This window comes from Stegostoma tigrinum, chromosome 7, assembly GCF_030684315.1.
Source record: "Stegostoma tigrinum isolate sSteTig4 chromosome 7, sSteTig4.hap1, whole genome shotgun sequence".
NCBI lineage: Eukaryota > Metazoa > Chordata > Chondrichthyes > Orectolobiformes > Stegostomatidae > Stegostoma > Stegostoma tigrinum.
In genome coordinates this window covers 96,339,401-96,364,696 of record NC_081360.1, presented here as the reverse complement: position 1 = coordinate 96,364,696, position 25,296 = coordinate 96,339,401, and the positions used below count along the sequence as shown (strand labels likewise).

At 43.8% G+C, this 25,296-nt stretch overlaps 1 long non-coding RNA gene across 1 annotated transcript; it reads right to left on the bottom strand.

The window, feature by feature from the left end:
• Positions 1-555: 555 nt before the first annotated feature.
• Positions 556-18,775, bottom strand: LOC125454508 (uncharacterized). Its single transcript, XR_007248011.2, has 3 exons — positions 17,880-18,775; positions 7,437-7,495; positions 556-1,158 (listed from the first exon to the last, which is right to left on the bottom strand). It is a non-coding gene; the product is annotated as an uncharacterized LOC125454508 (long non-coding RNA).
• Positions 18,776-25,296: the final 6,521 nt, after the last annotated feature.

Genomic DNA, 25,296 nt, shown 5'->3' with positions numbered 1-25,296 from the left:
TGAGAATGCGCAGGGCATAGATCGCAAAGCAACATTGCAGCACAAGGAAACCTGCAGGAGGACTAGACCTGGTAAACTTTGGATTAATTTAAAATAATCATCGACAGAGTGAGGTTAGATCCATGACTCAGAATTAAATCTAAAGCCAATTTGATCATTTATCATATAATTACATTTGCTGTCCCCTTCCAGCAGCTCCCTCCCCCTCTCCCTCACCTTTGATGGCTTGCAAAGACCTTAATGGTCTTTACGTGTAAGTTGGAAATTTGCTGGTCCTGGCCAATAAGTGAAAAACAAACCGTGGGCGATTTGATGATGGGGAATAGAAAAACATTCGGTTGTGTGTAAAAGCACTTCTGGATATAGAAGAAATTCCATAGGCTACTGATCAGTTCTTGGGAATAAAATTTAAAGTATCAAGAGATAGTAACAACAAAAGATTCTGATTCCTTTTGTCGTTAAATTAAAATCTCAGATTTGTGCATAACAAGTATTCAGTGAAAGCATTTAATGTAACTTCCCTTTTAAATTAAGTAAAATCATCATAATGGGATCCTGCTGTTTGTTAATACTGAGTTCTAGATTTATTTCTGTTAAATCAGTTAATGTTCTAACAAGTAGAGTCATGCAGTACATCTCGGTCCATGTGGAAATCACACCTTGCCCCATCAGTGATCTGGGAATGTCAGGGGCTGACAGGTTAGGACCAGTGACCATGATTGGGGTATTGCAATGCATGATCCTCTGCTGTAGGAGTGATGGATGCTTTTACAGGTTGCAGACTGGTCAGATGTAGGGGGCATTCAGCATCCTCCTGGGTGGTTGCCAGGTTTCAGTCTATCCATGCAGGCAACATCCTTTCCTCACTGCCCTGCAGCAGTGTTTCTTGGGAAATGGCAAGAATGCAGAGTTGAAGATTGTTAGATCTGCCATGATCTCACTGAATCGCGGAACAGAGTCAACAGACTGAATTGTCTGGTTTTATGTCCTTAGCGGGTGGGAATGTGGCCATGATTTGGCCTCAGAATTGGCTCAATGACTGTCCGGTGGGTTGTCAAAATTCCTGGCCCAGGCAACGTAGCATGTTTTCCACAATGTTTCACCATCACCCCACACACCTAGCCAGAGGCTGGGAACATTCTTCCATTATGTTCGATCCTGGGAATTACATTTCAGGAAGAAGAAGACAACATTAGAGAGAATACAAAAAGAAAATGCTTACGAGAACAGTTCCCGGGATGGGAGACTTCAGTTTGTTTTTTTCTATCTTTTCTTTGAAGAGATGGTCCATACTTGTTGAACTAAGCCAGTTCAGAGGACAGCTAAGAGGCAAGTACATTGCTGTGGGTTCTGGAGTTATGTGTAGGTCAGACCAGTTAAGGATGACGGATTTCCTTCACCAAAAGACTTTAGTGAACCAGGTGGGTTTTACGACAATCAATTATTGTTCTCATGGTCACTAACCCTGAAACAGGCTTTACATTCCCACTTTTAAATTGCACTTGCGTCAATTTTCGAAACCTCATTTATGGGATGTGGGTGTCGCTGGCTGGCCAGCATTTATTGCCCATCCTTAGTTCTCTTGAGAAGGTGGTGGTGAGCTGCCTTCTTTAACAGCTGCAGCCTTCTGCAGTCCACTATGTTTAGGTAGCCCCACCATGCCATTAGATGATAAGAAGTAGGAACAGGAGTAGACCACTCTGCCCCTCGAGCCTCTCTAGCATTCAATAGGATTACGGCTAAACTAACATTCCTCATGTTCATATTCCTGCCCTTTCCCTGTGAGCCAGGATTCCCCAACTGATCAAGAATCTAGTGATCACAGCCTTAAATATCCACAAGGTCTCTGTGCCCATTGCTCTCTGCGACAAGGTGTTCCAAAGACTCAAAACCCTCTGGGAGAACAAGTTCCTCCTCATCTCGGCCTTTATTCTGGTCTCCCCAGCACCTTGTTCAGTTGCAATAAAACTTCCCTACTCTTGTACTCCAAACTCCTTGAAATAAAGGGCAACATTCCATTTGCCTTCCAGAGAGACCACTCTCTCCGGGACTCCCTTGGTCGCTCCACACTCCCCTCCAACCCCTGCAATCGCAGGAAATGCTACATCTGCCCCACACCTCCTCTCTCACCCCCATCCAGGCCCCAAGATTACTTTCCACATCAAGCAGATGTTCACCTGCACATCTGCCAATGTGGTATACTGCATCCGCTGTAGCTGTTGTGGCACCCTCTACATTGGGGAAACCAAGCGGAGGCTTGGGAACTGCTTTGCAGAACACCTCCGTTCGGTTCGCAATAAACAACTGCACCTCCCAGTCGTGAATCATTTTAACTCCCCCTCCCATTCCTTAGACGACATGTCCATCCTGGGCCTCCTCCAGTGCCACAATGATGCCACCCGAAGATTGCAGGAACAGCAACTCATATTCCGCTGGGGAACCCTGCAGCCCAAGGGTATCAATGTGGATTTCACCAGCTTCAAAATCTCCCCTTCGCCCACTGCATCCCAAAACCAGCCCAGCTCGTTCTCTCCCCCCACTGCATCCCAAAACCAGCCCAGCTCATCCCCACCTCCCTAATCTGTTCTTCCTCTCACTTATCCCCTCCTCCCACCTCAAGCCGCACCTCCATTTCCTACCTACTAACCTCATCCCGCATCCTTGACCTGTCCGTTCTCCCTGGACTGACCTATCCCCTCCCCACCTCCCCACCTCCCCATCTATACTCTCCTCTCCACCTATCTTCTCCTCAATCCATCTTCGGTCCGCATCCTCCTCTCTCCCTATTTATTTCAGAACCCTTTCCCCATCCCCCTCTCTGATGAAGGGTCTAGGCCGGAAATGTCAGCTTTTGTGCTCCTGAGATGCTGCTTGGCCTGCTGTGTTCATCCAGCTTCACATTTTCTTATCTTGGATTCTCCAGCATCTGCAGTTCCCATTATCACTGATTCCATTTGCCTTCTTGATCACCTGCTGCACCCTGTGTGCTAGGTTTCTGTGGTTCATGCACAAGTACGCACTTTGTAGTGCAGCTTTCTGCAATTTTTCTCCAAATAAGTAATATTCTGTTCTTTTGTTCACCCTTCCAAAATAAACAGCTTCGCATATTTCTATACTGTCCTCAATTGGTCCACTTTTTGCCCTCTTATTTAATCTATCTGGTATCTCTCTCACAAACTGCTTTATCACCTATTTTTGAGTTGTTGCAACATCATGCCCTCAGGGTGGGATTTCCAGGATTTTGACCCAGCACCACTGAAGGAACAGAGACAGATTTCCAAGTCAGGATGGTGGGTGGCTTGGAGGGAACTTATACCATGGGATTAAAACCTTTGTCATCAGCAGAGTGGGCTGGATCTCTCAATTACTAGTTCAGTTGATTATAACACTTTATCATCATTTCCTCACAGTTACGTGGGTAGTTTGGAGAACATGTGACTGTTCTCCTGAGAGAAGAGAAAGTCAAGAGAAAATTTGATTGAAGTCTCCAAATTTGTGAAGGAGCTGGGCAAGTCTGTTCCTATTGGTGGAAGGATCGAGAACCAGAGGACATCAAATTAAGCTGATTGGCCAAAGAACCAAAAGTGACATGAGGAAGGGAATTCTGCCTCATACAATGTGAGTTCAGAATTCCTGAGCGTGTGATAGAGGCAGATTTAATCACAGCCATTCAGGAGGAGTTGAATAATTAGAGTCATTGAATCATGACAGACCCTTTGGACCAACCAGATATCCTTAATAAATCTAGTTCCATTTGCCACCATTTGGTCTATATCTCTCTAAACCCTTCCTATTCATATAGGGGACCACTCTCTCCATGACTTTCTGGTCCTCTCCACACTCCCCTCCAGCCCCACCACACCCAGCACTTTCCCCTGCAACTGCAGGAAGTGCTACACTTGCCCCCACGCCTCCTCCCTCACCCCCATCCCAGGCCCCAAGAAGACTTTCCACATCAAGCAGATGTTCACCTGCACATCTGCCAATGTGGTATAATGCATCTGCTATACCCGTTGTGGCTTCCTCTACATTGGGAAAACCAAGTGGAGGCTTGGGGACCGCTTTGTGGAACACCTATGCTCGGTTCTCACTAAACAACTGCACATCTCAGTTGCGAACCATTTTAACTCCCCCTCCCATTCCTCAAATGACACGTCCATCCTGGGCCTCCTACAGTGCCAGAACGATGCCACCCGAAGTTTGCAGGAACAGCAACTCATATTCTGCTTGGGAACCCTGCAGCCCAATGGTATCAATGTGGATTTCACAAGCTTCAAAATCTCCCCTTCCCCTACCGCATTCCAAAACCAGCCCAGCATGTCCCTGCCTCCCTAACCTGTTTTTACTCTCACCTATCCCAGTTCCTCATCCCAGTTCAAGTCGCACTCCCATTTCCTACCCACTAACCTCATCCCGCCCCCTTGACCTGTCCATCCTCCCTGGACTGACCTATCCGCTCCCTACCTCCCCACCTACGCTCACCTTTACTGATTCCATCCCTGCCTCTTTGACTTGTCTGTTTCCTCTCCACCTATCTTCTCCTCTATCCATCTTCGATAAGCCTCCCTCTCTCTCCCTATTTATTTCAGAACCTCCTTCCCCTCCCCCATTTCTGATGAAGGGTCGAGGCCTGAAACGTCAGCTTTTGTGCTCCTGAGATGCTGCGTGGCCTGCTGTGTTCATCCAGCTCCACATCTTGTTATCTCATGTACCCATCCAGATGCCTTTTAAATGTTGTATTTGTATCAGCCTCCACCACTTCCCCCGGCAGCTCATTTCATGCGCGCACCACCCTCTATGTGAAAATGTTGCCCCTTAGGTCCTATTTAAATCCTTCTCCTCTCACCTTAAACCCATGTCCTCTAGCTTTGGGCTCCCCCACCCTGGGGTAAAAGGCTTTGTTTATATACCCTATCCTTGTCCCTCAAGATTTTATAAACTTCTATAGGGTCACCCCTCAGCCTCCGATGTTCCAGGGAAAATAGCCCCAGCCTATTCAACCTCTCTCTCTAGCTGAAACCCTCCAAACCTGAGAACATCCTTGTAAATCTTTTCTGAACCCTTTCAAGTTTCACAACATCTTTCCCATAGCAGAGAGACTGGAATTGAATGCAGTATTCCAAAAGTGGCCTAATCAATGTCCGAAACAGCCACAACATGACTTCCCAGATAATAAAATGTGAGGCTGGATGAACACAGCAGGCCAAGCAGCATCTCAGGAGCACAAAAGCTGACGTTTCGGGCCTAGACCCTTCATCAGAGAGGGGGATGGGGAGAGGGAACTGGAATAAATAGGGAGAGAGGGGGAGGCTGACCGAAGATGGAGAGTAAAGAAGATAGGTGGAGAGAGTGTAGGTGGGGAGGTAGGGAGGGGATAGGTCAGTCCAGGGAAGACGGACAGGTCAAGGAGGTGGGATGAGGTTAGTAGGTAGCTGGGGGTGCGGCTTGGGGTGGGAGGAAGGGATGGGTGAGAGGAAGAACCGGTTAGGGAGGCAGAGACAGGTTGGACTGGTTTTGGGATGCAGTGGGTGGGGGGGAAGAGCTGGGCTGGTTGTGTGGTGCAGTGGGGGGAGGGGACGAACTGGGCTGGTTTAGGGATGCAGTAGGAGAGGGGGAGATTTTGAAACTGGTGAAGTCCACATTGATACCATATGGCTGCAGGGTTCCCAGGCGGAATATGACCAGTCCAACCTGTCTCTGCCTCACTAACCGGTTCTTCCTCTCACCCATCCCTTCCTCCCACCCCAAGCCGCACCCCCAGCTACCTACTAACCTCATCCCACCTCCTTGACCTGTCCGTCTTCCCTGGACTGACCTATCCCCTCCCTACCTCCCCACCTACACTCTCTCCACCTATCTTCTTTACTCTCCATCTTCGGTCCGCCTCCCCCTCTCTCCCTATTTATTCCAGTTCCCTCTCCCCATCCCCCTCTCTGATGAAGGGTCTAGGCCCGAAACGTCAGCTTTTGTGCTCCTGAGATGCTGCTTGGCCTGCTGTGTTCATCCAGCCTCACATTTTATTATCTTGGAATTCCTCAGCATCTGCAGTTCCCATTATCTCTGATACTATTTTAACAACATGACTTCCCAACTCCTGTACTCAGTACACTGACCAATAAAGGCAAGAAAGCCAAATGCCTTCATCACTTTCCTTCTTACCTGCAACTCCATGTTCAAGGAACTATGAACCGACACACCAAGGTCTGTTTGTTCAGCAATACTCTCCATGACCCTACCATTAAGTGTATATGTCCTGCCCTGATGTGCCTTTCCAAAATGCAGCACCTCACATTTACCTGAATTAATCTAACTGCCATCCTCAGCCCATTGGCCCTTCTGATCAAGATCCAATTTTATGTGAAGGTATCCTCCTTTTGTATCCACTACGCCTCCAATTTTGGTGTCAATTGCAAACTTACTAACCGTACCACCCACGTTCACATCAAAATCATTTATATGAATTATGAAAAGCAGTGGACTCAGCACCGATCTTTATGGAACACCACTGGCTGCAGGCCTGCAGTCTGAAAAGCAACTCACCACCAATACCCTCTGTCTTCAAGGGAAAGTAATTGCAGGTCCATGGGATAAGGTCTGGAGATTGGACATGGCTGCCATGCATGGGAGACCAGCTTCAAATGACAAGCACAGGAAAATGGCTGAAGCTTGTGGTTCCAGCACACCATCAAAGATTGGGAGGTGCAGGAGAGAACATGAGGTGGATGACCGACACGTGGTTGAATCATACTTCGCTTAAGGCTCAAAAGCTTGTAGATTGCAGGGGGAATGGAAGACTATCATTTTGGCTGGTGGGGTGCTGGTGGATGATGGCTGTGGATGGGATAGGAGTGTCACAGTCTGACAAAATGGTAGGAATCTATCAATCTCTGTTTGAATTTAGTTGATGACTGAGCATCTACACCATTCTAGTGTAGATAATTAAAAGATTTATGCTCCTATTAAGTTCACTTAATGTTTGACCGTTTGGCCACTGAGGGAAGCAAGGGAAAATGGAATTTGGGACTCAAGATCATATTGACTTGGAGGAGCAGGTATAAGGGGACTGCATTGCATACTCCTGCTCTTAATTGTTGTATCCTTAGGTAGTAAGGATTACTGATGTGATCATCTCTGTTGGACATGTCTTTTGTGGCAATTGATGAGCATAAGACCAAGAGCAGAAATAGGCCATTTGGCCCATCGAATTTGCTCCACCATTCAATGACATGGCCGATCATAACCATGTCTGATTTGATCATTCTCAATTCCACTTTCCTGCCTTTTCCCCATAACTGTAACAAAGAATTCAACAGATTGGCTATCCTCCAAGCTAAGAAATTCCTCCACATCTCTACCATATGCAGTCAACCCCTTACCCTTGGATTATGCACACTGGTCCTAGAGCCTCCCACATAGGAAAACGTTTCCCCACTTACCTTATCAAATCCCTGAGGAATCTTCCAGACAAAACTGGGAAAGCCATCAGCCACTTCACCTATAAAATAGATTTTTGGAGCATGATTTAGCACGGCCAGTGCTGCTTGATGGTAACAGCATACTATATTCATTCTACTTTCATATAACTCAGTGAAAAACCACTTACCTCCCACAAAAATCTCATCAATGCTACACATTATTCCATTGGTGAGCCCAGTATGTGGTCTGTTTGACTGTACTTCCTCACAATTTTCTCTTGAAACTCAATGGTTTACTTACTATACAAGGGCCTACACAAGCATTAAATATTACCAACAAAGGGGGATTTTCAGAATCAGGCCCTTGAGAGTCACCCATGAACACAGCAGCCTATTTGTTCCTCATTATGTGACTCACAAGCACTTCATTTCAAGTGATTTTATAGATCCCACAAGCTGTCGCTATGTCTGTAATCTGTTGTGAGGATTTCCGTCTGGTGCTTTTCGAAGATGCAGATACCCAGCACGTGCACCTCTCGTGGATTCTGCTACATCCTAAACATTTATTCTAAAAAAGGTTGGCCAGCTGCTCATAAATTTATACCAGTGGTGGATTTGTTACTTTCTCTCTTGCTAAGTACTGTTGAATTACATCTTTTACAATAGACCCTGTAATATTATCCCCTCATTACAGATGTCAAAATAATCATCATGCAATGCCCAGGATTATATGCCTGATCTTTTTCTTTTCTGAGTATTAAAATTACATCAACTATCCTCTAGTTATTTGAACCCATGTCCAGCAAACCTTGCAACATTTCTCTGATTGGATCTTTTTTTCCAATCTTTTCTATGCTTATAGAATTACAGAATGGTTCCAGCCAAGCAACCAGATGATCCTATGCCACTCCTTTGCAAGAGCTATCCAATTAGTTTAACTTCCCTGGTCATTCCCTGAGACCTGATGTCCGAACATTTTTCATTTCCTCATTTTCTAAATGATCAAATAATTGCTAGGCATTTTCATTTTACCGCTAGATATCATTTGCTGATGGTTTCTTTCCAATGTATGTTTTTTTCCCTCTCCAAGGTACTTAGTTTCTGATTTATATATTCAGCTTCTTGCCTGTAAAATGAACTCTCCTGATATTTGGTCCATTAATTTCAATTCCCCATCTTTTCAAACAGCCCTACGAGGCTGAATCTCATGACTGTCTAGTTTCTGACCTATCCATCATATTGGTTTTCCTATATCATGTTAGATCAAGTTGAAAAATGGTGAACGCAGTACTGTATAGCTGCACGATCCATCTTGTCCTGTCTCTGGATGAATGTGGGTGTGTGTGTGTTTGGGTTTAAAAAGGATACAGTTTAAGTTTGCATAGAAGTAGATAATAATCCGTGTTCCAACTGTTTTAAGAATAAGCATGTTCACAATAAATAAGAATCATAGAATCCGTAAGGTGTGGGGGCAGACCACTTGGTTCATCAGGTCCACGCTAACCCTCCAAAGAGCATCACACCCAATCCCTGTAAAGCTGCATTTCTAACACTTAATCCTCCTATCCTACACATCCCTACACACCATGGGCAACTTAGCATGGCCAATACACCTAGCCTGCACATCTTTGCACTGTGGCAGGAAACCAGAGCACTCGGAGGAAGCCCACGCAGACATGGGGAGAATGTGTAAACACCACACAGACAGTTGCCGGGGGTTGAATCAAACCCTGGTCGCTGGCGCTGTGAGGCAACAGTGCTACCCACTGAGCCACCATGACTGTATTTTCTCACATGTCTCTCTTGAAACTTAGTAAAAACCAAAAGGACTGCAGATGGTGCAAATCAGTCAAAAGTAGAATGGGAGATGGCTAACCCCATTGTCCAGGTACAGAAGGCATCCCTGACTCGTTTGCAAGATTTGACTCACGCTTAGGTATTAGAACAAGCAGAAGAGTTAAAGGTGGATTTTCTTGATTAAGTTAAGAAAACAGAGATAATTAAAATATTGACACGCCACACACACGAGAAACCAAATACTCCAAATGTTGAGTCATCAAAGTTAAGTAACTGGGCAAATACATGATGGATAAAGTTTAATGTGAATATTATCTGCATGGCCACAAATTGAGATTTGACAGAAATTTTGCAAGCCTCTCTGATCACGGGAGTAGTCCAGGGGACTGGAGGATTACAAATATTACATAGAACATAGAAAGTACAACACAGTACAGGCCCTTCAGCCCACGATTTTGTGCCGACCTATTATCCTACTAAGATCAAACCATCCTGCATACCCTACATATTTAACATGAGCCATGTGCCTACCCAAGAGTCGCTTAAATGTCCCTAATGTATCTGACTCCACTACCACTGCCGGCAGCGCATTCCACACACACACCACTCTCTGTGTGAAGAACCCACCTCTGACATTTCCCCTATCCATTCCTCCAATTGCCTTAAAATTATGCCCCCTCATTATAGTCATTTCTCTCCTGGAAAAACATTTCTGACTATCCACTGTATCTATTTCTCTCATCATCTTGTAAACCTATATCAAGTCAACTCTCATCCTTCTTCGCTCCAGTGAGAAACGTCCTTGCACCCTCAATATTTCTTCATAAGACCTGCCCTCCAGTCCAGGCAGGATTTTGGTAAATCTCCTCTGCATCCTCTCTAAAGTTTCCCCATCCTTCCTATAATAAGGTGACCAGAACTGACCATTTGTGGTCGAACCAGGGTTTTATAGAGCTGCAGCATAACCTCGCGGCTCTTAAACTCAATTCCCCTGCCAATGAAAGCCAACACATCATACACCTTCTTTACAACCCTATCAACTTGGGTAGCAACTTTGAGGGATCTATGGACATGGGCCCCAAGATCCCTCTGTTCCTCCACACTGCCAAGAATCTAAACTGCCATTAAGCCTGTATTCTGCATTCAAATTCAATCTTTCAATATGAATCACTTCACACTTTTCTGGGTTAAATTCCATCTGCCCCTTCTTTTCCCAGCTCTGCACCCTGTCAATGTCCCATTACAACCTACAACAGCCCTCCACGCTGTCTACAACTTCTCCAACCTTTGTGTCATCAGCAAACTTACTAACCCCCCCCCGCCTTCTACTTCCTCATCCAAATCTTTGATAAAGATCACAAAGAGCAGAGGTCCCAGAGCAGATCCCTGCGGAACACCACTGGTCACCGGGCTCCAGGCTGAATACTTTCCATCCACTACCACCCTCTGTCTTCTATTGGACAGCCAGTTTTGTATCCAGACAGCCAAATTTCCCTGAATCCCATGCCTTACTTTCTGAATGAGCCTACCATGTGGAACCTTATTCAATGCCTTGCTAAAATCCACATAAACCACATCCACTGCTTTACCTTCATCGATGTGTTTTGTCACATCCTCAAATAATTCTGTAAGGCTTGTGAGGCATGATCTGCCCCTCACAAAGCCATGCGGACTATTTCTAATCAAACTGTGCTTTTCCAAATAATCATAAATACTATCTCTCAGGACCCTCTCCAATAATTTGCCCACCATAAAAATAGGACAGACTACTCTGTAATTCCCAGTATTAATTCTATTTCCTTTTTTGAACAAGGGAATAACAATAACAATAACAATAAAAATAAGCAATAAAAATAACAATAACCCTCCTATCATCTGGTACTACCGCAGTGGACCGTGAGGACGCAAAGATCATTGCCAAATGGGCAGCAATCTCCTCCCTCCCTTCCCCTAATAACCTTGGGTTTCTCCTGTCTGGCCCAGGGGACTTATCTATCCTCATGTTTTTCAAAATTTCTAGCACATCCTCCTTCCTAACATCAACCTGTTTCAGCATATCTGCCTGTTTCACGCTGTCCCCACAAATGGCAAAGTCCCTCTCACTGGTGAATACTGAAACAAGGTGTCACCGTTGTTTCAGAAAAGGACAAATGACAATCTGGGAAACTGCAAACATGTCCCCTGACATCAATAGTGACAAAACTGATGGAAGTTATATGGAAGCTGATGGAAGGATAAGATAAACACTTTGGAAAATAAGTTAATACGCGACAGTCAACATGTCTTGGTCGCCAGACTGAGAGAGGGCCACTGGACCTGAAATGTTATGGCATGGTCAAGGGTAGGTAATGCCTGACAAATTGAGTTTTTTGATGAGGTGACACAGGCAGTTGGTGAGGGTAGTGCTGTGGATGTTGTACGTTTGGACTCTCAGAAAGCATTTGACATGAGGTCACATGGCAGGTTGATTAGCAAATTAAAAATGTCTGGGATTGTTGGGTCCTTTACAGCATGGGTTACAAGTTGGCGAAAAGAGAGAAAAAGAGAGGAAAGCACAGATGGGCATTTCTCAGATTGGACATGAGTTGAAAGTGGTGTTCCCTGGGGAATAGTGGTAGGATGTTTTTTTTTCTGATTTATATAAACAATTTGGAGGTGTGTGTTTGGGGACAAAATCTCTAAATTTGCAGATGGTACTAAGCTAGAGAGAACAGTGAATTGTGAGGATAATGCTGAGTAACTTCAAAGAGACATTGACAAGTTGGTTAAATGGGAAGATAGCTGGCAGATAAAATTCAATGCAGATAAAGTGAGATAATGCATTTTGTTCGAACAAACACAGAGAGACAGTACAGGTCCAATGGTACAACTTTGAAGTGAGTACAGGAGCACAGTGGCCTCATGCATGATTCTTTAAAGGTGGCCAGGCTAGCTGAAACAATGATTAAGAAGGCTCATGGGGTCCCTGGATTTATAAATAGAGGCATAGAGTATAAAAGCAAGGAAGTGATGATACACCTCTTGCAAATCATCTGTCAGACTGTATTTGGAGTATTGTGCTCATTTCTAGGTACCTTATTTAAGGAAGAATGTTAAAGCCCTGGAGAGAGTTCAAATATTTACTAGAATGACATAAGGAATGAGGGACTTTAGATTTAAGGAAAAATGATAGAAATTGAGTTTATTCTCCTTAGAGTAGAGAAGATTAAGAGGTGACCTTATTGAGGTGTTCAAAATTATGAAGAAGTTTGACAAGGTAATTAAGGATATTTTGCTTCCACCAGTTGGTATGTCAATAACTACAGGACACAGTTTCAAAATTGCCAGCTAGACAGTTGGGTGTGAGATGAGGAGAAGCTTCTTTACTCAGAGAGTTGTCAGGATTTGGCATGCACTGCCTGTGAGAGTGGTGGAGGTCGATTCCATAGGAAGTTTCAAAAGAGAGCTGGATATTTATTCGAACGTGATGTTTAAAGGACTTTGGAGATAGGGCTGGCGAGTGGGACTAGATGATAATTCTTTCAGGAGCTAGTACAGACTAAATGGGTTGAATGGCTTCCTTTAGGACTGTAAAGTTCTATGATATAGGCTTCCAATAGAAATACAGTCAGACCAAAGTTCCAACTTCATGCCTAAAATTTTTCCTAGAATAATTAGTAACTTGTGTATGAAACAGTTAAAGTCTAGAGCATGTCATGTGGGAAGCTTTAGAGAGATACCAACAGACTCTAATGACAATGAGTGAAGCATCTTGTTCGAGGAAAAGTTCAAAGACAGGAAGAAGAATCCCCAACATCTGATAATCCATGTGTTCACAGGAGCATGCAAAATTCATTTGAAAACTTCACAGTGAGAAATTAAAGAATGGGCAAATGTGATGCAATTAGAAAGTTTCAAATGAGAGAGGGAGTGTTCACCTTCTTCCTTTGGCAAGGCAAACATCAGAAAGTGAGATTTGGTGATTCCTCCAAGATAGTTACAGCAGTTGGCAACATGGCTTATCGAGTTGACACTAAAGATTGCTGGATGAAGAATTGGGTTATATTTCATAAAAATGTTATTGCCATATAATGGTAGAGAGGAAGATAAAACAGAGCGAGTATGTAAGAGGAGTGGAAGATGACAGAGACAGAGAGAGGGAGAGGTAGACTGTTCACAGAGCAAATCTTCTACAATATACTGAAACACTAGCACAGTTGGACATCGTGTAGAAGAAGGGCAACAGAAAGTCCATGTAGAAGAACCCAAAGCCTCATTTCAACAGTTAAAATAAGCTGACTTAATAATGAATCTTGTTAAAAGTTAGTTTGCAAAAGCAATGGCTAACTTATTGAGGCCAGACCTGCTGAGATTTTCCAGCAACTTTGTTTTTATTTCTGATTCACAGCATCTGCTGTTCTTTCGGTTTTTATTGAGGATGCATCGTTGGACTCAAGTCAAATGCTGCCAGCAGTGAACATGAAGGCTTTGATGGAAATCCTTGCTCCTAAAGCTGAATGAGAAATCATGCGAATTCCGTGGCATTCATCAGAATTTGGTGTCCAATTCAGCACAATAGCAGCATCTCAAACAGATTATTTTGTGCAAAACAGGAAAAGGTAACTCACTTAAAAAATGCCAAGCACCTTTTGAGCAGTCAAAAGCAATCATAATGAATGAATCATGTCAGCCACCCCTGGCTTCACTGAGATGCTGCTGTTGGACTGGGGTAGATAGGTCAGAAATCACACAACATCAGGTTATAGTCCAACAGGTTTATTTGAAAACACAAGCTTTCAAAGCTTCACTCCTCCTTCAAGTATTAGACTAATAGTGGGGAGGCTGTGGTGTTGTGTTATGATCACTGGACTGTTAATCCAGTGACCCAGATAATGTTCTGGGGACCTGGATTCAAACCCTGCCATGACAGATGGTGGAATGTGAATTCAATAAAATATCTGGAGTTAAGAATCTAATGATGACCATGAATCCATTGTCAGTTGTTGTAAAAACCCATCTGGTTTACTAATGTCCTTTAGGGAAGGAAACTGCCATCCTCACCTGGTCTGGCCCACATGTGACTCCAGACCCACAGCAATGTGGTTGACTCTTGACTGCCCTCTGGGTAAGAAATGCTGCCTGACTAGTGACACACTCATCCTGTTTCTGAATTTAAAACAAAAAAAAGTATTTGATACGGAGAAGGGGGGATTGGTTAGTTCAATTGGTATGCAATGTGGAATCACAGCAACAGTGTTGCTTCAATTCTCTCACCAGTACTTTGTTCTTACTTCCTCCTTCAGGCCTAACTCTTTGAAAACGTTCAACATTTTGGTTGCAAATGCTTTCCATGGCAGAGAGACTGACCACTCTTTGGGTGAAGAAATTTCTCCTCATCTCAATCCTAAATGGTTTACCCCCATCCTTAAACCGTGACCCCTAGTTCTGGACGTTAAAGCTTATTTGAAAACTTCTAAGACAATACGACATGCTTCAATTCAACGGCGAGATAATTGGAATCATTGATAACTAAAGCCTTGGCTATCTGGTGAGCTCCTCGTTTGTTCCAATCATGTCCTATCAATACCTCCTGCTGGTCAATCATCATCAATGGTGCTGAGCTAAAGATAGGTTTTGGCTCAATACTCTCCTATCCAAAGCAGTCTGTCTTCAACATTCCACTTGACACTCATTCTCCAAGTAGTCAATAACAAAGGTGAGTCATTTATTTCAAAGCACTTTCAAATTAAGAATTAATTTTTTCTCCTCACAGTGAAAATTATTTTGCTTTACTTCCTTAGAAACTTCTGCACTAGCGTGCAGTCATCTAGCTTAGATCTAAGGAAGATAAGTCAGTGTGTTTGCTAACTGATAGGGAAGTTTAGGGGAACAAGATTTGGCAATGCTACAACATAGTTCATTTAAACTTACAAGGTGCAAAAAGTAATCAAAAAGGTAAAGGAATGTTGGCATTTATCTGAAAAGGGATTGAATATAAAGGGAAGGAAGTACCATGCCTTGTCCCTCAAGAAGGGTACATTGACCTTGGAAATGGTGCATTGTAAATGGAGCATAATGTGGATATTGTTCATTCTGGCAGGAAGAACATCAAGGAGTGGAACAGAATAGCTTTAATTGTCACGTGCATTCAAATAAGTGCAGTGAAAACTTTGTAATGTTGCCTCTCGGTACCAACTTAGGTACAGAGAACCTGGGTACTTTTAAATGTTGTTACAGATTAAAAAATATAGGTCACCATGGGAACTGTTGGAAAGGTTGATAATAAGTGATGGTGAGTACTTAACATTCCAGTCTGTACCTGCAAGCCTCAGAGCATGAGGCTATTCTGCCTCAACATGCTGCCCAGGGCTCACTCTGCTGCTGCACTGGGAATCAGCCCATGCTCACAGCTACAGAAGACATTGCCACAGAGGGAACAAAGGGCTGTTTTATAGGCAGCTAGAAATTGAGATGGATTTTTTTTCTTCTTTATCCATTTTCAGGATGAGGGTGTCACCGACAGGCAGCATTTGTTGCCCAGAGGGCTGTTAAGAGTCAGCTATTTTGCTGTAGATCTGGAGTCACATATAGGCCAGACCAGGTAAGGAATGCAGTTTCCTTTTTCTAAAGGACATTAGTGAACCAGATGGGTTTTCCCCCCGACAATCTGCAATGAATTCATGGTCATCAGATGGTCATTAGATTCTTAATTTCAGATATTTTATTGAATTCAAATTCCACCATCTGCCATGTTGGGATTTGAACTTGGGTTCACCAGAACATTGTATGGGTCTCTGGACTAACAGTGCAGCGATAATACCATTAGGCCAAGACCTCCCCCTATCTGAATATCCGAAACACCATCTCTGCTTTTCTCCACCAATGCTGCTGGACCTGCTGAGTTTTCCCAGCTATTTACATTCTTGTTTCTGATTTCCAGCATCCGTAGTTCTTTCAGTTTTTGTTTTGACAGTGAATCTCTGTTAAGTTGCGGAGATTGAGTGAGGAATGTTGTACAGACTCCGGGAGAATTCCCCTCCTCCTCTTTACGGGGGAATAAAACACTGGCTTGAGTGAGACATGGACTCGGTTTAACATCTCACTGGATGGAATGAGCGGGATGAGGGGAGAGATGGACAGGAGTGGGCTACACATCCAAATGGCGAGAGACATCAGAGCTTTGGGTTGCCAGAGATCATTGTTTGTGCAACCCTGAAATAGCAGGACTGAAAACATGAGCATGTTGGTTTCAGCAATAATACAATTGCTGAGGTGAATGGACATGTCAAAACTAATCAGCAGTTTTGAAGTAAAGAGGCTACAGAGATCAGTGCGGGTCTGCTGGCAGACTGAAAATAACAATCTACTCACACAGATCAAAGGTGCGATGCTTGCAACTCCATGGAGCCAACACTGTGAAGTCACAAAAACATCCAAGTACTCAGGATGCTGTAAACAAGTCAGGTTGCCCTCTCTGAAGAAAATCGATGAGGTTAAATATCCTCCAAATATTGCAAAGGAGAAATGCCGGCTTCTGCAGGTGATCATTCTCTGCAAACAAAAGGTCCTCAACTTAAAGGGATTTTCAGGTCATTAACTGTTAGAAGGAGAATCAAAACCTGTTGTCCTCAGATAAGATTGGCCTGTCTTCCAAACTGAAAAGATTCCAGGAGAACAGAGAAATGCCCAGCGAAGAGTATACTTACATATGCTTATGTGTCATCTTTCTCATAGCTTGGGGGGCATCACTGACCAGGCAGCATTTATTGCCCATCCCTAATTGCCCAGAAGGCAGTTAAGAGTCAATCACATTGCTGTGGGTCTGGAGTCACATGTAGGCCAAACAAAGATGGCAGTTTCCTTTCCTAAAGGACATAGTGAACCAGATGGGATTTTCCCAACAATGGCTTCATGGGTATCTTTACACTCTTAATTCCAGACTCTTATTAACTCAAATTCACCATTTGCTGCGGCAGGATAGCACCCCGGAATATTACCCAGGCGTCTAGATTAACAGAACCAGTGAGAGTAGCTGGAGGCCGTCATCTCCCCTAAACTAGTTTGAGCTATTTTTCTGATTAGAAAGTTGGCAGTTTTGTATTTGCCCTGATGAGTGTATGATGAATAGCTTTGGCAATGCGTCCATTTTCATTGGAATTTTCATAAATTGATGCAAGTCATCCTTTAACTAAGGAAACTGTTGAAGAACATCCATTTTGATAGTGACTAGAACTTCAGTGACAATATTGGAGGAGAAAGTAGAAATGTGTGAACTAAACTGAACTGCGTTCCCTTTTGAAAATTAACCCTTGGTAATCCTCAGTAGAATTGGCAAGAAGCCAACTAGAGTAACATTAGCACCTGCCCGAAGGGAATCTCCCTGAGTGAGACCAGACTACACCTTTTATTTCATAAAGTTAACCACAGATCCCTGTTGTCTGCAAACCACACGTTATTCTTAAGTGGAAGAGATTTTTCTTTTCTATTTGTGCAGGAGGCCTGATGAATCATAATGATGTGCTGACAGATGATTTTATCTTCTTGTCAGTCACCATTAAGATCTCTACATTCCAGCTGTGCTCCTGAGCAGACTTCCAATGTGTTCTACAAGTAGCAGCAGCTTTGCTTTTGGTTGCCTGTACCGCATGTTGGCTTCTGTGGTTATTAATAATGTCAGAAAGATCCTACCAGTCTCCTTTGTTGAAACACATCCTTGAAATTCTAGTATTGCTCCTGTAATTTGTCATCAGCAGACTTTCTTAGGATTAGTTGATCATTAATCATGTATTTAACATCTACTGGAGACTATCTCACCTTCAACCCTCTCTTTCTCCTGCACACAATCTCACATTCACAGACGCGCACACACACACACACACACACACACACACACACACACACACACACACACACTCACTCATGTATACTCACAAACACAGGCAGACAGACACACACACACACTTACTCACTTATTCTCACAAACACAGACAGATTCACACACATTCAGTCACTCGCTCACACTCACTCACAAACACTCACATACACACACTCACACACTCACAAACACAAAACAGACACAAACACATACACATCCACATACACACTGACACAAACGCATACTCACTCACTCATACTCAAACTCACAAACACAGGCGCACACACACTCACAAATGCACAGACAAATACAAACACATACACATACACAACCACACACTCACTCTCACTTACTTGCTCACACTCACAAAAACAAGCCGACACACAGACACAGACACATTTGCATATAGACACATACATATTGATACACACACACTCACTCACAAACACACACGTACAGCTAGATACACATAGACTCTCACATACACAGACACAGACACACACAGACACAGACACACACACGCAGACACACACACGCACACAGACACAGAACATACACACACACAGACACACAGACACACACACACACACACAGATACACACACACGCAGACACACAGACACACACATACGTGCAGACACACACACACACACACACACGCACACATGCAGACACACAGACGCACACAGACACAGACACACACACAACCTCCCCAGTAAAGAGAATGGAACGATATGTTGGCTTGTAAATTGTTGACCAAAAATGCAAATAAACTTCCCTGAAGCTAACATTATGTTAATACTTGCAGTCAGAAATGCTGTACAAAGGTTGCGAAAAGTAGAAAATGCCAGACAGGAGCATTTAAGGAGATGATTCTGGGATTGAAATCTATCAAAAATTCTGCTTCATTCTCCATCTGTTCTATGCTATCCTTGACCACAAGAGGCTGATGTAACAGTGCAAGTGATAAATAATTGGAAAAGGCCATTTGACCCATCGAGGCCAGTACTTTCACAGACCACATATGATTTACCCTTTTGTTAGTTATAATTGTTGAATCATAGAGTATTACAGCATGGAAGCAGGCTGTTTGGCCCATTGTGTCCTCCCAAGTCACGAAACATCTGTCATTTCAAATCCCATTTCCCAGTCCTTATCCAATAGCCTTCTATGCTATAACATTTCAAGTGCTCACCTAAATAGTTCTTAAATATTATGATCCTACACTGTGGAAACAGGCCATTTGGCCAATCAAGTCCACACCAACCCTTGAAGACCCATCCCAGCCAGACCTACACCCCCTACACTAACCCTGTAATCCTGCATTTCCCATGGCTAATCCGCATAGCCTGCACATTTCCAGACATTATGGTCAATTTAGCATAGCCAATCCACCCTGACCTGCATATCTGAGGGACAAAAACGGAAGTTGCTGGAGAAGCTCAGCAGGTCTGGCAGCAGCTGTGAAGAAAAATCAGAGTTAACATTTCGGGTCCGGTGACCCTTCCTCAGGACACATCTTTGGACTGTGGGAGGAAACCCATGTAGACATAGGGAGAATGTGTAAACTCTACACAAATAAACAGCCAAGGCTGGAATCAAACTCAGGCCCCTGGCTTTATGAGACAGCAGAGGTAACCACTGAGCTGTCATCGTGATGGTTCCCAGCTCTGCAGTCGTTTCATGAAGTGAGTTCCAGCTCTCCATCACCTTCCAAGGGGAATAGTTTATTCCCATTGACCATAACTGTGCCCCTCCTACCCTTGTATGCCACAGTCAGGCTCCCCCCTCCACCCTCTCTGCTCTAAGCAAGACAACTCTAGCACGGTGGCTCAGTGGTTAGCACTGCAGCCTCACAGCATCAGGGACCGGGTTCAATTCCAGCCTCAGGCGACCGTCTGGGTGGAGTTTGCACATTCTCCCCGTGTCTGTGTGGGTTTCCTGTGGGTGCTCCTGTTTCATCACATGGCCCAAAGATGTGCAGGCCAGGTGGATTGGCCGTGGGAAATTGCTCCATAGTGGCCAGCGGTGTGTTAGCCAAGGGAAATATTGGGTGGGGGATGTGTCTTTGTGTGGTGCCCTGCGAGGGTCAGTGTGGACTTGTTGGGCCAGATGGCCTGTTTCTACACTGTGGGGATTCTGTGATTCAAATCCAATTTCCCTTCATAGCTGAATCGTTTCAACGCAGGCGACCTCCTGGTGAATCTGCTCTGCACTCTCCCTAGTGCAGTCACATCCTTTCTATAGTGTGGGGACATGGATCTGCACACAGTACCTGTGGCCTAACCATGTCCCATACAGCTCCATCATTACCTCCTTGTTCTTATAATCATAGCCTTCTTCTAAGAATTATTCTGATTATGCCTGTCCCTTTTTTACGCCTTTACTCATGTTTAAGTTACGCACAGACAGTTACAACACAGCAGGAGATCATTCAGCCAATGAGGTCCATGGCCAACACAATACTAATCCCATTTTCCAGTCTTTGGAACATTATCCTGGATATATGGCAACGCAAGTAAATATCTAGACACTGCTTAAAATGTTAAGATTTTCTCCCTCAAGCATTGTTTCAGGCAGTGAATTCCACACATCCACTACCCTCTGGAATGTTCTTTTTAAATATGTCCCTGTCCAAGAAACACACTTGGTTCCTCACATGTTCCCTTTTGTACCTTGGCTTAATCTTTCCAGACAAAGCCTCCTCAATAAGGTTTATCATCCAGTGCATACACATTTAATAAAAGGTGTCTGTCATTTTAGTGACATGCTGGAAAGATGATTGTTCAGCCCGGTATCTTACATCTGCAATTCTTCTTCCATGAGCAATGTGAATTGCCAGGGCCTTGTTAAAGATCTTTCCCCTCCTCACAAACCAGAGAAGGGCAGCTGACATGTAAGAAAGGGACTGAACATTTTCAGGGCAATTAAAATCAATAGACAGCGCTGGTAAAATGTTCTCACTGTCGAGACATGAAAATGTCAGCACAGAGAGATACATCCATCCCACTGTGTTTATTCTGCCACTGCCTCGAAGTGACAGCCACCTACTCCATTTTCACCTCAGCTGGAATATTTTCACTCATTTAAGTACTTACCTGATTCCTCCTTTAATACAGTCACTCTCAAACCTTCCTCATTCTAATGCATCAAAAACAGAAACTGCTAGAAAACTCTGCTGGTCTGGCAGAATTGAGCTTTGAAAAAGGGTCACTGTATCAAAACCATGAACTCTTTCTTCTCTCCACAGATGCAGCCAGACATTTGGAGTTTCTCTAGCAATTTCTGTTTTCATCTCTGCTTTCCAGCATTTGCAATTCTTATTTTTAATTCTAATCCATTACTCATTCTAACTTCCCGTGTAAGGCATACATTTTCTAGTCACCTGCCATTCTTCTGCTGTTAATGCTGAAGTTATGTCTTCATCAACCAGTCAACAACAGAGGCAATAGCCTAGTGCTATACTCACTTGATCACTAATCCAGAGACCCAAATAATGTCCTTTAGACCCAGGTTCAAGTGCTGCCATATGGAGTTCAATTTTTGAAAAGGAAATATCTGAAATTAAGGGTCTAATGATGATTGTGAAACTGCTGTTGATTGTCTGAAAAACCCTAACAAAAATAAAGTTCTGAGGAAAGGTCACCGGACCCGAAACATTAACCCTGTTTTCTCCTTCACAGATGCTGCCAGACCTGCTGAGCTTTTCCAGCAACTTTGTTTTTGTTCCTAATGCTTTGCTAATGTCCTTTAGGAAAGGGATGGCCATTCTACCCTGGTCTGGTCTACATGTGACTCCAAGCCCACAGCAATGTGGTCGGCATTTAACTTCCCTCTGGGGAATTAGGGATGGACAATAAATTTACACATGCACAATTAAACGCGGAGACCGCGAAGTCTCTATTCTGTTGTCCTTGCTCCTTCAGAATTCTCAGTTCACTGTCATCTGGCGAAGAAACCCAGGTCCGAAACACTTGAAATGGTATAAGTCATGTCCCTTTCATGATAGATATGCAGCAGTAAAAATTGGAGATGGGGCAATAACTATTTATTACTGCCAAACAATGCCACTAGATCTTAAAAAGTTACATTTTAATAAATGTGCAGTCTTATGGCTTCAAGCCTTTAACTATTATTGGAGGCTTTAAAAAAATTTCACTTCTTATCAGTTTTTATTACCCCCTTATGCCAATGCCATCCTATCTTACCCTTCTTAATTTCAATTTATTAAATCCAGACTATAAAATTGGTCTCAATAATGGCGGCCATGCAGTCATTCTCCTTTGAAATAAAAACTCATCTGGTTCACTAGTGTCTTTCAGGATTGGGAATCTGTCCTTATCTGGTCTGATCTACATGTGACTCCAGACTGACAGCAATGTGGTTGACTCTTAATTGCCCGTTGAGATGGTCTAGGAAACCACACAGTTCAATGGCACTTAGGGGTGGGACTATAGACATCCCATGAAAAATATTTTTAAATAAATGAGTATGATTAAAAGCCTATTCATACTTCCTGACTCAAAAGGTAGGTGAGAGTCCGATAAATGGAATATTCTACTGCTTTTTATACTATTTGCTTTTAATGGCAGACCACACTTGATAGGCTGCATTGTCTACTTCTGCACCTACATTTTATTGTCTGAAGGTTTGTTCTCAATTGAATTTGAACTGCATTGATGGTTTTATCAGTTTTTGATCTTTGAATTGTGAGACAGAGATGAGGGATTTTGCTCGATGCCATTATTTCCTATTGTTGCTTTTCCCAAGCTCTAACTTTGTTCTATAAACCTTTGATATGAGGTTTTATAGTAAAAGAAAGCTCGTGCCGTTTTTAGAATTGATATCATTTCCTCTCCCACACTGCCCCCTACTGTGCTCACAAGTCTGTGTTTTAAAAGCCTGGCATGCTTTCAGCCAACACCGATGAACTGTCAAATTCCCAATAAGCTGCTTTATTTAATTTAGTCGTGACGTGCACCCTTTGCAATGATATCACCATCATTGAAAAGACTTGATAGCAGACCTTTCTCAACCAGAGGTCATCTCAAAGCCCTTACAGTTGTGGGATCCTCTACCCCTTGACTGGCTGATGGGTGTGACTCGGTTTACAATTTCATCCAGACAGCAACCCCTCAGTTTCACATTGGAGTCTTAGCTGAGATTCTATTGCTCAGGTCCTTGGGTTAAATTAATAGAAGAAACATAAGATTTGTGAGCAATTAGTTTAAACACAACTTTAGACTAGAAATCAAACTGGTCGATTAACTTTTCTCTGTGTTAGAACAATTGAGAAAGAAATAGCCTCACATTCTTTTATAATTAGTATCAGTTGTTTCAAGACCAATGTTGGCCCAATCATCAGGGAGATCACGCCCCTTAATTCCTGGGATGTGCTGGTAACATCATGAAGTGTATTGTAGTGAAGCCCCAGGGCACTTACTGGTGCTGAAGGAGAAATGCCAGCTTCCCGTCACAGGATAACTAGGGGCATCTGTTGGCAGTGGAGAAAAGGCAGGTCATGGTTCCTCATGGCAAGCAGAAGAAAGCTAGTTACTAATGGGACACTGGCATCACTGGCTAAGACAGCATTTATTGCCCGTGCATGCTGGTGGATCTGGTGCCAATCTAGTTGCCCTTGACAAGATGGTGGTGAGCTGCCTCCTTGAAACACTGCAGTCCACCTGCTGTACGTTGACCCATAATGCCCTTAGCAAGAGACTTCTAAAATTTTCCTCAATATCAGTGAAGAAATGATCATGTATTTCCAAGATAACAAGGTGTGGGGCTGGATGAATACAGCAGGCCAAGCAGCATCAGAGGAGTAAGAAGGCTCTCTTTTTGGGCCTACACCCTTCTTTAGGCCCAAAACGTCAGCTTTCCTGCTCCTCTGATGCTGCTTGGCCAGCTGTGTTTATCCAGCTCTACACTTGTTATCTCAGATTCTCCAGCATCTGCAGTTCCTGCTATCTCTGAAACATATATCCACAAGTCAGGATGGTGAGTGGTTTAGAGAGGAACTTGCAAGTGAGGGTAGTGTTCCCATGTATCTGCTGCCCTTGTCCTTCTAGATAGGCGCATTTGTGGGTTTGGGAGGTGATGTCTAAGGATCTTTGGTGAATTTCTGTAGTGTAGCCTAAAATGGGTCGACAATGGCCGAGGTGGAATTATTGCTGGACTATTAATCCAGAAATGCAGGTAATGTTCTGGGAAGAGGTAGAAGGAACTGCTGATGCTGAAGAATATGAGATAAAAAGGTGTAGAGCTGGATGAACACAGCAGGCCAGGCAGCATCAGGGGAGCAGGAAAGCTGACATTGGGGGTCAGGGCCCTTCTTGAGAAATCCTGTTTCTCTGGCGCTGCCTGGCCTGCTGTGTTCCTCCAGCTCTACATTGGTTTGAGGTGTCATGCTCTCTTTTTGAAGTTTAAACACTGGCCAGGATCAGTGTACTGGACATTGGTGTGTTTATTATTGATACAGGATTGTTTAGGAGATGGATTTGTTCCTGAATTGCAGCAACTATTACCACAGGAGAGTGTAGCTGTGCTCCCTGACACTACAAGCTGGACTATACAATGTCCACTACCTACGTGCCTTGTTACTTGCTTATTAGCATATTCCCTCTTAAAATCGTGGCAAAATGGCCTGCAGCTGGCAAGGTTGGCCGTCCTGGTGAATCGGGAGGAGGAGGAGATGGTTTTCCACAGTGTGGCAAGTCTTGTTGATCAGGGGAGAGAAGACTGAGCTGCTGTGGTGAGCTCAGCAGACGTTTGCCTTGGGAGCTGGAGGGACGGTTGTCTGTGGAAGGGAGACTGGAGTCTGTCTGGGGATCTGTACATGGCAAGAGGGAAGAATATGGCAGCAGTTCTAATTTGAAACTTTCCTCTCAAATAGAGAAACCGGTGGATACTTGCTGGAATGCTGTTTAAATCTGTCATCTGGATCTACTGGCAACTCTCTGACACAACTAGCTGTCCTAAGCGTGAAGAAAGCTGGGTAACTGTTAGAAGGGGGAAAAGCAGTCAGTGCAGGGATCCCCTGTGGCCGTTCCCCTGAAAAACAAGTATACCGTTTTGGTAAGATTAGATTCCCTACAGATTAGATTCCCTACAGTGTGGAAACAGGCCCTTTGGCCCAACAAGTCCACACCGCCCCTTGAAGCATCCCACCCAGACCTATCCCCCTATAACCCACACACACCCCTGAGCACTATGGGCAATTTAGCATGGC